The sequence below is a fragment of the Pinus tabuliformis genome, chromosome 8 (genome assembly GCF_031772625.1).
Source record: "Pinus tabuliformis cultivar Carrire ecotype Pingquan chromosome 8, CPIR1, whole genome shotgun sequence".
In the NCBI taxonomy this organism is placed as follows: domain Eukaryota; kingdom Viridiplantae; phylum Streptophyta; class Pinopsida; order Pinales; family Pinaceae; genus Pinus; species Pinus tabuliformis.
Window position 1 is genome coordinate 33,687,106 of NC_142294.1, and position 17,504 is coordinate 33,704,609.

General features: G+C 41.4%; 1 pseudogene; it reads left to right on the forward strand.

Annotated features, from left to right (window-relative positions):
* Positions 1–3,323: 3,323 nt before the first annotated feature.
* On the forward strand, positions 3,324–10,552 carry LOC149233997 (uncharacterized; annotated as a pseudogene).
* Positions 10,553–17,504: the final 6,952 nt, after the last annotated feature.

Genomic DNA, 17,504 nt, shown 5'->3' on the forward strand with positions numbered 1-17,504 from the left:
CAAAAGAAACAATAACAGATAAAAGTAATCCAATAGAAGTTACCTTGGCAATAGGAGAAAAAATATCACCAAAATCAATTCCCGACACCTGGGAATAACCTTTTGCTACCAACCGAGCTTTGTATTTCTCCACCTTTCCTTCTGCATTTGTTTTCTTCTTGAACACCCATTTGATGCCAATGGGTTTCCTTCCAGCTGGAAACTCCACTAGATCCCAAGCCTCATTTTTGTGCAAAGACGCCATTTCATCAACCATGGCCTCTTTCCAGAGTTTGGTAGCCTCTGAATCTACTGCTTCCTTCATAGTTCTAGGATCATCGTCAGTAATAGATAAATAAAAAATTGAACAGAAAGCAGATGGGCTATACCTTTCTGGCTGCCTTCTTTCTGTAACTGATCTTCTCACACCCGGAGTTTGTGGCTCTTCATCTTCTGATTCCTCCACTGTTGTAGAGTCTGATTCTTCCTCCTTAAGCTCAAAATATATCTTCTCAGGTTCCTTTGGTTGGACTTCACGTTTAATAACATATTTTACCTCTCTGAACACCACATCTTGGTTGTACACAACCTTCCTTGTTAGTGGGTTCCAAAGCTTATAACCCTTTAAACCATCCTTATACCCAATAAAGATGCACTTTTCAGATTTAATATCCAACTTGGTTCATTTCTCCTTTGGAACATGTACATATGCATCACATCCAAATACTCTCAGATGTGAAACAGAAGGTTTCTTACCGGTCCATACCTCTTGTGGAGTCTTATCCTCCAATGCTGATGAAGGTGATCTGTTGACCAGGTAACATGCTATCTCCACCGCCTCTGCCCAGAACTCCTGTCCTAACCCGACACCACCGAGCATGCTTCTTGCCCTTTCCATCAACGTCTTATTCATTCTTTCTGCAACTCTATTTTTCTCAGGTGTGTATGGAGTAGTCTTCTGCCGTGATATACCACACTTCTTACAAAATTCTTCAAATTCCTTACTTCAAAACTCTCCACCGTTATCTATCCTCAACACCTTTATCTTCTTCTCTGTTTGGTTTTCCACCAGAGCCTTAAATTCTTTAAACTTGTCAAAGATTTTATATTTCTTCTTAAGGAAATATATCCATGTATTCCTTGAGAATTCATCTATAAATGATACATAGTACACAGACTTACCCAGTGATGGAACCTTCACAGGTCCAAACACATAACTGTGCACAAGTTCTAATATATGTTTTGCCCTCTTACCACCAGAGGGGAAACTCACCTGATTCTACTTCCCATATACACAATTTTCACAGAAATCAAAAGAGAGCTATTACTCATACCTTCTACCATACCTTTACCAGGAAGTATTCGAAGGCCCTTCTCTCTAGTATGTCCAAGCCTTTGATGCCACATCATGGTCTTCTCTCCAGAGACCACTAGATTTTCTGCTCCACTTTCAGGAACCATAGAACTATTGCACCCAACAACAATAGTGCTACCTTGCAGCTTGTATAGAGTTCCAATTCGAACTCCCCACATCAATACCAGTGCCCCCCCAACCATCTTGCAGGTATCTTTCTCGAACACTATTTTAACACTTGCATCATCCAGCTTGCTTACAGAAATCTGATTTCTGGCTAATGCAAGAATATGCAGAACATCCAAAAGTGTTCTAACCCTTCCACCTTGCAACTTCAACTTTACTTTTCTGCGACCAACAATTCTAGCCTTCTTGTCATCCCCCAAGAAGACATCACCACCATCATATTTCTCATACTCACAGAATCACTCTCTATGGGGAGTGAAGTGAAAGGATGCACCTGAGTCAATCAACCATGCTTCATGATCTACATGTGTACTTGAAGAAGCCAAGTACACATCCCCACCTTCATCTGAGGTGGTTTCCGCCTCTGCAGAAGGAGCATCATCAGATCCCTTTCCTTTATCAGGAGCTTTAGATTTATTGTCCCTTTTGTAGTGCCCTTCCTTTCTGCATTTCCAACACACCACCTTTACAGGTTTTCCTCAAGATTTAGATCTCCCTCTAGATTTAGGTCTCCCACTTGATAACTTATTTTTGTTTCTATTATGGGACCGTCCTTGTACAGACAAGGCATCGCCATTCTGGCTCTCCATATTTTTCCGTCTCATCTCCTCCGTCAGCAAGGATGAGACTATTTCATCAAACTACAAAACAGTTGTATTGCTACTTATTGCAATAACCAGACTATCCCACGAATCTAGTAGAGAACACAACAAACTGATGCACTTATCTTCATATGAAATTTTAATATCAACAGATAATAACTGACTTACAACAGTATTAAATGTGTTTAGATGCTATGTCACTGAGTCTCCATCTCTCATCCTTAGGTTATACAGATTTTTCCATAGGAATAGTTTATTCACCAGAGATTTAGATTGGTACAAAGTCCCTAACTTGTCCCACAAAGCCTTTGCCTTAGCTTCCCCTGATACATTCAGCAATACTGAATTTGAGACACACAATCGTATTGTGCTCGTTGCCTTTTGATCCAACTTCTTCCATTCTTTATCGGACACTCCCATTGGTTTAGTACCCGGATCTACCGCGATCCACTGATCTTTATCCACCAACAGATCCTCCATCTTGAGTTTCCACAACTCAAAACTCTGACCATTAAATTTCTTGATCTCTATCTTTCCACTGCTCGCCATATTCTTTCACCACCAGAATTGATCTCGCAAATCTCCCACTGAACAACAAAGGTGTCTCCTTGAAGCCAAAACAGCTTTGATACCAAATGTAGGCTTTAACCCCATACAGAAATTACCTACATATGAATTATTAAACACAAAAAATAAACAATGTGAGAGCATAACACATAAAACACATATACAGAGAGATTTCCCCTTGATCCTAAAACCGGGACAACCAGCTTGATTTTTTCATTATGTTCCTTTCAATGTTACAATACATATTTATACATGCCAAAGCATCCAATATCATGGACCGAAAACCATCACGTCCAAAATCATGGACCGAAAACCATCGCGTCCAAAACCATGTGCAAAAAATCATGCACAAAACTATAGGTAGGTCCACCCAACCTAACATAGGGTCCAAAAATCCGGACCCCATAGAGTGGGGTTGCCTACACCCCTCAAACCCCCCGTGAACCCCCCCGCTACGCAATCGGTGCAATGAAGAGGGGGCTCCGCCCCCCCTCTAACCCCCCAGTTAACTACGTGGGCTAGTCGTGGAGAGAATATAACATAAACCAACAACAATGGCATTCCCCACAAGTATCGAAGCAGGGAAGTCACATCCAGTTTCAGTTAAGATCAGAGATTTATGATAGATTAAACCAATGGCGAGAAGAAATGATGTCAACTCTCAAAATCCCTTCGATTCAGATGACGAAGAGGCCAAGAAACCTCAGACTTCAGCCTCACAGGTGAAAAAATACTCTAACCCTTTCGAAGACAATGGCCATGGGATTTCGGGTTCGAGTCATGCCAAGATGACTAAGACATTGCAGGAGAAAAATTACACAAACCCTTTCGATGATGGCCATGGGGTTTCGGCTTCGAGTCCCACCAAGAAGACGGTCACCAAAGCAGTGCGGTTCAAATCCAGCAAGACACGGGTGGAAATCCCTGAAGTTCAGACCCACAATCCGTTTAGCGGGGGCAAGGAGGAAGCCGAGCCTGCGTCTCGTAATAAGAACAATCCCAGGGACTCGAAATCAAGATTTAATGAAAATACTGACCATTCTTATGAGGGTTTGAACGAAAATAAAGGTGAGAATTTTATCTCCCACATGAAACTGTGGGCGGTTTCTGTGGGCTAGTCAGTTGTGAGAAATGCAAGAAAAGTGAAGGAAACGTGCACTCATCAGGCCTGCAAGATCCGAATCAAGAAATCCGGGGGCTCCTCATCAGGTGATACTGGTAAAAAGATCCCCAATTCGAGCTTTTCATCATTTGATAGCCCTGTCAATGTGATCCCTAATTCGAGTTCTCAAGACAGAAAAGAACGGTTATCAGGGTTTGAAGAGAACGTTACTTCTTCTGCCTCTTCGTCTTCATTAGTGCGCAAAAATTATAAGAATGATTATAAGAACGTTTTCCGGGACAACGAAGGGTTTGAGAATGAATCGGTCTAGGAAGTCGAGAGCTACGCCGTTTTCAAGTCTGAGGAGACCACTACATCTTCTTCTAGGCCTCCGACGACTTCTGCCAGACGGTGCCCATCTCCCACTGTTGGTCGAATTCTCCCAACACCAAATGCCCTCACTGATCTGGATTTAAACAGGAACGCAACAAATTACAGAGATAACCATATACACAAAGATGCATCGGAAATAATACTTCATTTCATTAATGGAAAATACTGAAATATGCTTACAACCAGAAGAGATGTCGTGGCTACATGCCTCTGAAATGTGTTACAATGAGGCTCGAAGGCCTATTTGTTGTTAGGAAACAATGGAAAACCCTTAACATTCCAAAACCTAACCCTAGGAGATGAAGCGCCAAACTGTGGGCCCCGTTTGGGTAAATTGGTACATCAACTTCCCGGGGTCGTAACTTTGGCATACGATCTCCGTTTGACGCGTACAATAGCTCGTTAGAAAGATCTATCCGAGCACTACCACTTTGGGAAGGGCAACATGGGTCCATGGACCCATGTTGCCCCCAGATTTCCCAAAGAACGTCGTTTAGGGCCTCAAAACGACTCCAGAAGTTCAGGACCTGAAAAAACTGCTAAAAATAGTAAGTTGTGCTACAATTAAGGAAACTGAAAATGCTGAGAGAAACAATGGTGGGGGTCTAGGTGGCCACTAATATCCACCTAGATCATTCCTCCCCCCTTAGGAAGCAATGGTCCCCATTGCGTTGAGTTCCTCCATGAGATGAGGAAACTTTTGCTGAACTTGTTCCCTGGTGAGCCACTTGCCCTGCTGAAGGAGTTGCCCTGCTTTGACAACTCGATACAGTTGGATATTCTGTTGGCGAGTGTTCTTGATCTATGTGTCCATGATCCGATCAGTTGCAGCTTGTTCCATGTAATCTGGATTTAATTCTGTGGGTTTGAGCTGTTCTGCAATGTCGGATGTGTCTAGCAATGGTGGAAAGTATGGCTGAAGGCGGTCCACATTGAACACTGGGTGCAAGCCAAGGAATGGGGGAATGCTGAGCTCAAATGCATTGTCTCCCATAGCCTTAGTAATGGTGTAAGGACCATATCGGAGTGGTCTCAATTTCTGATAGGCTCTAGTAAGGCGTTCCTTTTGCATATGCAACCAAACTTTGTCGCCCACCTGAAACTTGTGTGGCACCCGGTGTTGATCATGTCGCTGCTTGTACTTGGCATTTGATTTCTCAAGAATGTCATGGACCTGCTGGCGAATATGTTGGATGCGCTCAATGAAGCTGGTGGCCTTATCTGTTTCGGACTGGACATGAGCTGAATTTATGTGAGTATCTACAAGTGGCATGGCCACATCAATGGGGCATAGTGGCTGGAATCCCAAACCCACCTGAAAAGGGCTATGGCCAGTGGAGCTGTGAAGAGCTCGGTTGTAGCTGTGCTGAACATAGGAGAGGCTCTCGTCCCATGTGCGTGGATGCTTTTAGTTATACATGCGCAGAATGTGCACAATCATCCTATTGACAACCTCTGTCTGGCCATCAGTTTGAGGATGGAAGGCTGTGGACTTCGTGAGTTTGGTGTCCAGCATTGACCAGAGACTAGACCAAAATGTGCTGAGAAACCGACTGTCCCGATCTGAGATGATAGACTGTGGGATCCCAAAGTGCACCCACACTCGTTCAAAGAAGAGTTTAACAGTGGCTTCTACTGTGATATTCTTATTGCAGGCCACCATAATGGCCATCTTCGAGAACCTATCGACGACCACAAAAACACAGTCATTTCCATGCTTAGTGGAAGGAAGGCCTGACATGTAATCCATGGAGATGGATTCCCAAGGTTGACTAGGGGTAGGCAACGGGGTATAGAGGCCGTGCTTCTTAATGGTCGGTTTGGCAATGGCACAGGCAGTACATGATCTGATGTACTTCCCAACATCCTGTCGAAGATTCGGCCAATAGAAATAATTTTGCAGTACTGCCACTATTTTCTCGACCCCAAAATGCCCAGCAGCTCGACTGTAGTGTGCTTCCCAAATCATCTTGGCACGCTCGCTTGAAGGAACACAAAGGTGACCCAGGTGGCATAACAGGGCATCCTGGAGGTGAAAATCTAGAACATGTCGACCCTCCAAGAGTGTCTGGTATGTGTGGCCGAATTCTAGGTCGCTTTTGTAGAGAAGTGGCCAATCAGAAGTCTCGTGCCCACAAGAGTTGAGCACGGTGGTTAACGCCATGATCGGTGGTCGACTGAGGCAATCTGCAACATTATTGGTGCTGCCCTTCTTATACTTGATATTCAAGTGGAACTGTTGCAGGTATGTAGACCACTTCTGATGGCGATCATTCTGCAATTTCCCTTGGGTTTGTATGAATTGCAGGGGTCGGTGGTCTGTGTGGATGACCGTTTCCTTCCCCAAAATTTAATGCTTCCATTGTCGGCAGGCCTGTATAATGGAATACATCTCTTTATCACAAGTGGGGTACTTCCGAACTGTGTCTGAAAGTTTTTCACTGTGATATGCCACTGGATGTCCATGTTGAGTAAGGACTGCCCCAATAGCATAGTCAGAGGCATCTGTCTCAACCTCAAATGGTTGTTGTAAATCTAGTAACGCGAGCACTGGTGTCATGTAGAGGCGATCCTTCAACTCCATGAATGCCTTCTGTTGAGATTCAGACCAAAAGAATTTTGCTTTCACCCCTCCCTTGGTGACTTGACTCAAGGGCCAAGTAATATGAGAAAACCCCAACACGAACCTGCAGTAGAAGTTGGCAAGACCTAGAAAGCTGCGGAGCTCTGTTAGAGTGGTTGGAGATGGCCAATACCGAATGACTTAGATCTTGGCTGGATCGACATGCACCCCCTGTTCATCAATGATGTATCCCAGATACTGAACCTGGTTCATGCCGAAAGTGCATTTCTCCAAATTGGCACATAGCTTGTGTTGCCGCAGTGTTTGGAGAACCTGTCGGATGTGGTGGAGGTGCTATTCCCAACTCTGGCTGAAGATCAGAATGTCATCCAAGTATACTACAAAGGAGTTGGTGAATGGCCGCAAGATGTCATCCATTAGCCTCATGAAGGTTGCAGGAGCATTCGTCAATCTGAAAGGCATAACCAACCATTCAAAAAGGCCCTCCTTGGATTTGAAGGCAGTCTTCCACACATCAGAGGGTTCGATTGGTACCTGGTGATATCTTGACTTCATATCGATCTTGCTGAAATATTTCGCCCCCTTTAGTTGGTCCAGGAGGTCATCAATCCACGGGATCGGGTACCTATTACGGACAGTGATCTTGTTCAGCGCCCGATAGTCAATACAGAGTCTCCACGTCCCATCCTTCTTCTGTACCAACACGATCGGGCTCCCACAAGGCGATGAACTCGGACGGATGTGACCTTTCTGCAGGAGCTCCTGAATCTGCCTCTTGATTTCATTGTTCTCCAGAACGGAGCGCCAATAAATTGGTCCATTGGGTAGCAGCGCACCTGGGGTCAGATCGATGGAGTGCTTGACCTGACAGTGCAGAGGAACCCCTGCAGGGGAGGTGAAGATGTCCTCGTACTCCTCCACAACCTTGTCCATCTGTAGTTGTCATGCAGAGGGACCCCGTCTGGAGGCCGCGACCACCGTCTTCTTCTTTCCTTGAGGGCATATCATCAGGAAAACAAATTTCCTGGTTTTGGAAATGATCTTACTGCATTGTTTTGCAGTAATCAAAGAGATGGCGGTAGGTGGTGCTACCTCTGGTATCCTGTACAACTTATTTCCCAATGTAATAATAACAGCACGGGCCTTGATTCATACACAGCATGTCGCTTCCACAAGTATGGTTGTCCTAATAATACATCACAAACTTCAAGGGGAGCAATGTCACACAATACCTCATCCGTGAAGGGCTTGATGTTGTATGGAAGGCGACACTGCTGGCTCACGCGAAGATCTCGTCCTTGGTGAAGCCACCCAATGGTGTATGGTTGTGGATGTGCTGTGGTCGGTAAGCCCAACCGCTTCACGACCTCTGCCGAAATGAGGTTCTTTTGACTCCCGCTATCAACAATGAACTATATCGGGGAGCCCTTTACCCACATCTGGGAGTGGAAGAGACGCTCCTCCTCCTCTGGATCTTCGGATTCATTTTTCTGGATCTTGGCGGTAGCAACAGTGGCGTTGGGATCCGCATCAATGATCTGCTTCCCTTTTTCATTCCCCTTATCGGGTTCTGACTCAGAGTCGGAACATGCATCTGATTCTGAAACCTTTAGCTCAGCCACCAGTGACTACTTGGCCCGACACTCACTTGTGTTGTGAGTGGAGCTCTTATGGAACTCACACCATTTTCCAGTGTCCTTTTTCGGCTTCGCGGTGCTGTTCTTTGCTTGCAGCTTTAGCGGGTTGTCTTGGGCTGTCCCGCCTTGGCTTTGTACTTGTGCAGGAAGCCACGGTATTTGAGTATCAAATGTTGCTCCGAATACTTGATACCCAACTTTGTGCGAAGGGTATGGAAAATATTGGTGAACTTCGGCACGTCTTGGTCCCTTCCCTGCCACAGCGTGGTCCACTTTATGTATTCATCCTCATAGCTTCCGACAGGGTAGTACTGCTCCTTGATGGCATCCCGGAATGAATTCCAGGTGGGTGCGGTTGAAAATAGTGAGCCAGTACTTTCATCCTTCTGCTCGCAGTAGGTTTTCCACCAGTCCTTGACGTGGGGGGCTGCTTTGAGAAGAGCGAAAACAATCTTTTCCCGACTCGAAAATTCATGAACAGAAAAATAACCCTCTAGCAGATTTAACCATTTATCTACGGCATCTGCGTCTATCTGACCCTCGAATATGGGGATTTCAAAATTAACTTGTACCTTAAAGGGCGTGGCATTTCCAGAGTAGCTGCTGGAAGCCGATGCGTCGCTTCTAGGTAGCCGCTGAAGGATCTGGGCAAAGCTGTCCATCATCACGTTCCGTTGTCGCTCGAGGGCTTCTTCGAGCAAGATTTTGATGGGATCTCCTGCCCCCTCGTCTTTCTTCTCATCCACCATGGGAGGCCGTCGAGATTTGCGAGGCTGGTCTTGCAAAGGTTCAACCAGTTCAAGCCCTAACTCCTTATATCCTGACCTTGTTGGGGATATGCAAAGAAAAACAGAGAAAAAACAGACCGCTCTGATACCACTGATCCGGATTTAAACAGGAACGCAACAAATTATAGAGATAACCATATACACAAAGATGCAGTGGAAATAATACTTCATTTCATTAATGGAAAACACTGAAATATGCTTACAGCTAGAAAATGGAAATAAACCAGCTAGGGCGATGGTAGCTTATCTTTGAGAAGAGATGTCGTGGCTACATGCCTCTGAACTGTGTTACAATGAGGCTCGAAGGCCTATTTATTGTTGAGAAATAATGGAAAACCCTTAACATTCCAAAACCTAACCCTAGGAGATGAAATGCCAAACTGTGGGCCCCGTTTGGGTAAATTGGTACATCAACTTCCCGGGGTCGTAACTTTGGCATATGATCTCCGTTTGATGCGTACAATAGCTCAGTAGAAAGATCTATCTGAGCACTACCACTTTGGGAAGGGAAACATCAGTCCATGGACCCATGTTGCCCCCAGATTTCCCAAAAAACGTCGTTTAGGGCCTCAAAACGGCTCCAGAAGTTCAGGACCCGAAAAAACTGCTAAAAATAGTAAGTTGTGCTACAATTAAGGAAACTGAAAATGCTGAGAGAAACAATGGTGGGGGTCTAGGTGGACTTGGCAGGTGGCCACCAATATCCACCTGGATCACTAACTCTTAATGAGCACATTCTACCGACAAGAGATGCCCATTTCCATCACCTACCCCGGTGGCAGATTCAGAGGTAGCTAATAGGTCATTGGATGCTGGCAAATGCACTCGAGGATGCGGTCCGAAAGGCCTTTGGCCTTCAACGTGCAACTTATTTGTTTCCTTGCAGAGGGATGCTTTCTCATCTAGAAAGAAGTCCAATGGCCATACTGTTGACCATATGCTTAAGCCCATAGCAAATATTGTGCAGAGAACGAGGGATTCAGCTTCAAATTTACATTGGAAGGTGACCCCTCAGAGGAAGGTGACCCTCGAGAGGAAGAGGAAGCCCCGTAGACAAAGTACTGAACCTGTAAATAGGGTTTTTCAATAGTCCATTAACGAGGGCCCTGCCGGAAATGGGACATCTAATGCTGCAAGGCGTGCATCTTTTGATGGAAGAATAAGGGTTCAATCAAAAGCGATAGATCCCTGTTCAACATTCAAAATTACCACTTTATTAGAGTTATTGAGAACTCTAATCATGTCTACTGTTGAAAGCACACTTAAAGTCAGCAAAGATATTCTCACAAATATTCAAACATGTCTGCAACATACACAAGAAAAGATTGAATTTTTGCAGCTTGAATCACAGTTACAGTAAGAGGAGTTACAAAAGTATAGTCATCATTCTCAACTTGTCTCTGTTCAAAACATTGAAACTGACTCCCATAAGCAGCAAATCAATAACGTTGTAGTTGATTCAGATCTGGTACCCAATGAAGCAACAAAGTCACATGCAGATGCAGAAATTCAGTCTGCACTTCCCAAGTCGGTCATTAGACCTTGGGAAGAGCTTGTCCACAACAAGCAAAGAACTGGTCTTGGATATGACAAGGACGTGTCCTTTCATATTCCAGACTACTCCAAGCCAATCTAATTTCAAAGTGCTGGATTTCTTCAGGACGATTCATCTTCACCTACTACTCATGACAGTTCACCTTTAGCTGTTTCAAATTATGGTCCTCTTCCACAGAAGCCACAACAGATTGTGAAATGCCAACACTATGACCGAGTTGGCCATATGAAAGATCATTGTTTTGATCTTCATCCATGTGAGCATTGTCATAAAACCACCCATTCTTCACACAGATGCTTTAGAAAAAAGCCTACTGCAAGAACAAAGATTCATCTTGGATGGATTGCTTCTTGGCAATGGGCATCAAAAACCAAGAAGATATTTCATTCATATGTCTGAACTTGTTCTAGAGTATTGAACATTCTTGCAGTTGAGTTTTCTCCATCATCTCACCTTGTATCTGACAGGGGGGGAAGTGATGGTCATCTACAAGCTTCAAAGCCACATTAAGTCTGAACCACAACCTACCATACTGGATTCAGAGTTGTAGCCAGAGACAAGGATGCCCCTGAGCATGCCTCTTCAGAGAATTGAGGCCACTTCCTCTAGCAGAAGACTTCAGCTTCTTGCCAGTTTTGGAAGAGTTCCAAGAATTGCATTAAGCATTCTAGAGTTGGTGCTAATCCTTAAACCATCACAAGTTGAGACCTCCCTTTTCAGGTTGAGGTTCTCCCTTTTTATGCGGGGTGAGACCTCCCTTTTAAGGTTGAAGGTTTCCCTCTTCAAAACATCATGAGCACTTCTTCTAGTAGAAGACCTCAGCTTCTTGCCAAACCTGGAAGTGTTCTGGGAACTGCTCTAAGCATTCCAATGTTGGTGGTCATTCTTAAACCACCTCCCTTATACCAACATTTCAGAGAGCACATGCAGCCTAGTGCTGCCATGCATTTTTGCATGTTTTGTATTACAACTCTCTTCTTAGACTCATACATAACCCTTCAGATTAAGGGGGGGAATGTTGGACACCTAATCCTCTAAGGGTTGGTGTGGAAGCTGAACAGCCAAAGGGAGTCCAAGAGACCTTGGAAGATGGAATTCAATGGTCACTCCCATGTATTATAAGTGTATATCATTTGTTAATAATACATATACTCTCACGCTTATCTTTCATATTCTGTTGTTGCCATGTATGTGTTTAACATTTTACAGTCTCTTGCTCTCCATATAAATCTCTCTCTCTCTCTCTCTATCCGTTCTCTCCCTTTCTCTCTCTTCAACTTATCTCCCTCTGTCTCTCATTCTCTCTCTATACCCTCCTGCTCTCCTCTTTCTCTCATTCTCTCTCCATATCTCCCTTGTCACTCCCTCTCTCTCTCTCTCCACCTTTATTTCTCTATGTCTTTCTTCTTCCTTCCCTCCCTCCCTCTCCCCCTCCAACTCCATCTCTCTCTCCCTCCCTATCTCCTTCTCTCTCTCTCAAGTCCTCTCTCTCCATTTTTCTTCCACCTCCGTCTATCTCCCTCTCATTAGTCTCACTCTCTCTCCCTCACTCTCCAATGCTATCACTATCTCCCTCCCTCTATCCTTCTTGCACTCCCCCTCTCCCCCCCTTTTTCTATTTCTCCTTATTTGTCTCTCTTTCTCAATCCCCAACACATACACACTTTTTCTCCATCTCTCCCTTGTCACTCCCTCTCTTTCTCTATGTCATTCTTCTTCCCTCCCTCTCTCTCCCCCTCCAAATCAATCTCTCTCAATTCCTCTCTCTCTCTTTCTCTCTCTCTCCAACTTTGTCACTATCTCCCCCACTTCCTTCTCCCCCCCCCCTCCATCTCCATGTCTCCCTCTCTTTCTCCACTCATTCTCTCTCTCTTCTTCCTTCTCTCCCCTCTCCCACTCTCTCTCTCTATCTCTCCCTTGTCACGCCCCCCCTCTCCACCTCTATCTCTCTATGTCTTTGTTCTTCCCTACCATATATATCCTAATATATTAATATATATTATATATATCAAATTTAAATTAGATTGAAGTTAATATTATATTAATTCAAAGCTATTAAATTTAATATAATATAAAATTTAATAATATTAATATTATAATATATTAATATTAATATTAGATTATTTTAAAATGGTGTAAATGACGAAGATCGGGAAAAAATAAAATAATTGAAAAAATTCTTCATAATAAAATTTGACCGTTTAAGAGCAAACCCCAAATCTCAAACTTAGAATTCCAAAGAAATTCCACTTGCAAACAAATATTTGTTTTGGGTTATTTATGTTTTTTTACTTATTTTTATATGAAGACTCGTTGGAAATAGAAAGGTTTGTGCGTCTCATCTTTTACACAACAGATACATTCATGAACATGATGGCATTAATTAATTTTGGACTTCACATCCTATTTTATTATAGAAAGAGACTGATTGTCCCACGTATCAGATTGTATGGTTATAAATTCAGGTTCAATGAAGGAGGACAAAGCATGGTACACCATGTTGTTCTGTCCCCACTATGTAAAAGACTGATGAATGGTTGAAGCCTCAATTTCCCCTTGCTCATCCTTTGCATAAGCTCAAGGATAACATTGAACATAACATAATTTGTATGAACATTTCTTGGGATAATTCTCCCACATATTTTACAACAACCTATTCTTTCATTTTCCCCTCTAAGATACACACACTCTACACCCTTATATTTTATCTATGGCACTGCTAAGTCACAATTTGGCATGGTTCTGTCATTGATAGACACCATTTGTTCACTCTTTTTGTTTACCACCTATAATATTTGATATCCAAGTTCATGGTGGCTTCTAGATCTGTTGAAAATGTGCTCACTACTTCGGGGGGGGGAATCAGGAATGTTAGGGTTTATTATTTTTTTAATTATTTTTATATAAACGGGCCAAGGATTAGTAACCCGACATGTAAAATCACCAGAAAACCAACACATAAACACCATGAACAACATGAATAAATACATGCACACAAAAGGACAAAAGTGTTTCTGGTGGAAACCCTTCCGAGAGAAAACCATCTCGTTGCTACTTACTACATTGCTCAATTCTTCTATTAATTCTTGAACAAATTATACATAGAGTAGCTGACCCCTACCAAATGGAAGACTCGACTCCTATAACAATTTGTTGGATACCACCAATAAGAAGGCACCCACCTCCTCTGTGCAATATATGCTAGCATCTACTAGCATGAAGCCTCCACTCCTCCAACTTCTCCATGTGAACCATGTTTCAAAATATTTCACACTAGGTTCTACAATCTGCTCGAGATGAGCAACCCATCAACCTCTCCGATCTGAAAATAAAACCTAATAAGCATACCACTCAACTCAACTATATTTGTACAATAGGATATAATAAGCACCGTAGCACTCTCTCACACTCACTATCTCTACCATCAACATGACACACACATATATAGAAATTCATCCTCATCAACCTCATTAATGGCATACCACTACTCTTGATGACTTGATCAAACAAAGCCTCAAATCAAAGACCAAGGGAAAATACTAGGGTATTGTTTTACTCTTGTTTAGGCCCACAACCACAAGGAGCTAACTAACAATCCATGATTACAATGACACCCATAACATTGCAACTGAGTGGCTAAAGGGCTACAATTGTATGGAGGACACTCTCTCCTAGCGACTATGGCAGAGTATAGGGAAGACAACTCCTTTTAGCCTAGACTTCCGCCAAAATGCTCCACAAATTCTCTAGCACCCACGCAACCTTCAAATCATCAGTGACATGCCCTACAATTGCTAACACATGCATTTACCATAGCATCCGTACATTCATCTGCCATGGATAATAACTTGACAGTCTCCAACGACTGTCAACTAGTTGTCGTTTCTCTAGACCTTGTGGAACCTGTTTAGACATCTCAACATATCTTGAGGCAAAGACTAAAGACCATCCAAATCTTGCACTAACTAGGCATATCCAACACTAAGTCATAACCAGGTTGACATCAATACCATTCAACAACACTACGTAATATCATCAATGCCAACAAGAGCAATTCAAACATAGAGGTCGCCGACAATTAGTGCAAAATATATTGCATATTCTTTGACAATGAGGCCGAAAGCATGTACATTTCTCTCTACTATACTGGTGTAAAAGAAGACTCTTCCAAATTGTATTTCTCTCCATGTGCATTCACTGAAATATCACAAGCTCTTGAAACCTACTATAGATCAATAACTAGGGTTAATTTCACCCATTGATGACAAGACACTGAGTCTTATTCTGTTGTGTTGGTTGACCAAGTGTTTGTCCCTTGCACTATGTAGGTCAATCAGGGCTGGTAGTGAATCCGCGAGAACCAAAAAGTGAGTTAGAATTTTTTATGTGTGTGTTGATTAATACCCAAACTCAAAGTAATGACGATAGCTGTTGAGTATGCAATTTTTAAAGAAATCAACGTAAATCTGTCTTGATTGTAGAGCCCTTAAATATAAATTCAACATATTAATATAAATTTAACATATTGAGTCGACATTTAAAAATGTTAACATAATTTCTTACATTACACCTACACATCTCCCCTATACTAGGTTGTAGAGCACCTCTTGGTGCAATTAAGTTAAGGTTTGGTTTTACATTAACATATATTATTTGTTTCCCACGTTAATTACGTTAAAAGAACTTTTCAAGGGATGAGACCTCTTGAAATTATTCATGGTTGAAACTCTTAAACCAGATGCATTTAATTTTCAAAACCCCTTTTTTAGTCCACTTCTCTTTATAATCAATGTTGATTGGTCAAGGGACTGATGTATTCTAATTGCAAAGACTCATATTTAAAACCCATTTTTCATCCTCCTTCTCTTTACATTCATTATTGATTGATTAAGGGATCATTGTATTCTAATGCAAAGACTCATAAACTACCCCCATGATGTTTACGTTGTCAAATTAGTGTCCTTCAATATATATGTGCACACATTCTCTATATGGGTGGTTATGCAATTGTGGTAGATTTCATCGCAACATGTTTTATTAACGGGAGCACTTAGCCACCTACATGTTAGGGAGGGCATTGTCAAAGGTGAAGAGACATTATGAGATACTTCTTAAAGATGTGTTTGTGATTAAGGCCACACAAGTTTAAGATAAGATGACAACCTTTACGAAGATCTGAAAGTTCCATACGATAATATAGTATTTATGAAAATAAAAATGAAGAGAATGTAACCACATCCTTATTTACTATTAAATGGAAGGTAAGCCAATCCATAGTATGACATTCAAAGAACATAATTGAAGGAGATACGTGGAGGTGAGAGGATGTGATTGCTCAATAGAAGCAATAGCCCCATCATCTACATCCATTGGTTTACTCCATGTATGAGATCACACTAACTCATAGGAAAATTTTAAGGATCTATACTTATCTAAAAGTGTAGAAACCTTGGTGAATCTTACAAATGATTAAAACATAAACCATAGCTCAATGGTTGTCCATGAATATGAACTAACTCATCATCCTTATTCAAGGAAAATTACGCCAACTGAAATAACTTTATTGCAATTTGTAATGAGGTAAACTTTCATTCTTACTAAATGTCTTTGAGTTTTGAATTGTTAACCTATTTCCTTACATCCAAAATCGACAAATTCTTAATATTTTTGAAACTTATTTAAAAAAAAAAATATTCCAAAATCATTTACTCATTCTTTTTTAATCAATAACTTATTTTTAATCAATAAAATAATAATATTTAATCCAAAATACCAAAATAACATTGACAATGACCTGTATGGGTGGCTTCTACTACGGACTCTCGGCCTTCGCCTCTTCATCAATAAAATAAAAATATGATGAAATAAAAAACAAAAAGGCGCCGTCACCAACAGAGTTTGAGTGTGCACGTTGTTGGGTTTTGCGTTTTTATTTTTGTGTGATGTACACCATAATTTGTGTGAATTGTATTAGTTGTTAAGAGACATGTTATCGTGTCAGAGATCTTGTAGACTTTAGATTCCTCGCCTTCCCCAAACACATGACAACACGTATGTTCGCCATCTCACTAAGGGATACGTTGCATTAATTTTTCTTTTAATCTGTGCACATGATTTATGACATTATTTTTTCTTTCAAAAGGTACCCTTCATGGAGCTTTATTTATATGAGATATTTTTCCAGATAGTTCTCATTTGTATATATATATATGATTTAGTGTATTGAAGAGTTGGTTGAGAGTCAATTATTTATAGAGTAGCACAATCATATTAATAAATGTGGTTGATATAAATAAATAGGTATCACTTCAATTTTACTTAAAGTTTCAGGAGTTGTAAATTCAACTATGAACTTTCAAAACTCTTTCTCCTATATTTAAGTGATCATATAGACCAAAATTATCAAATATATTGCTACTATTTCACAAACCATTCTCAGAAACCATGCTCACAATATCATAGAAGAATGAGGCAATCTATATTTTAAATTTAATATTATTAATAAATTATTAAAAAAGTATGTGAAATTCAAATATTAGTAATAAATTTAATAATATGTTAGATAGTTGGCAATGATTAATCTCATCTTTTACTATACAAAATAAAAATCAAGTCACATATGATTTGAAATTTTAAACATAAGGAAATTTGAAACTAAGCTATAATTACATCCATCCATATTAAATTAAAAGAAGAAGAAGAAGAAGAAGAAAAACACAAATAATTTTACAAAAACTACATTCAACTTCATTATAAT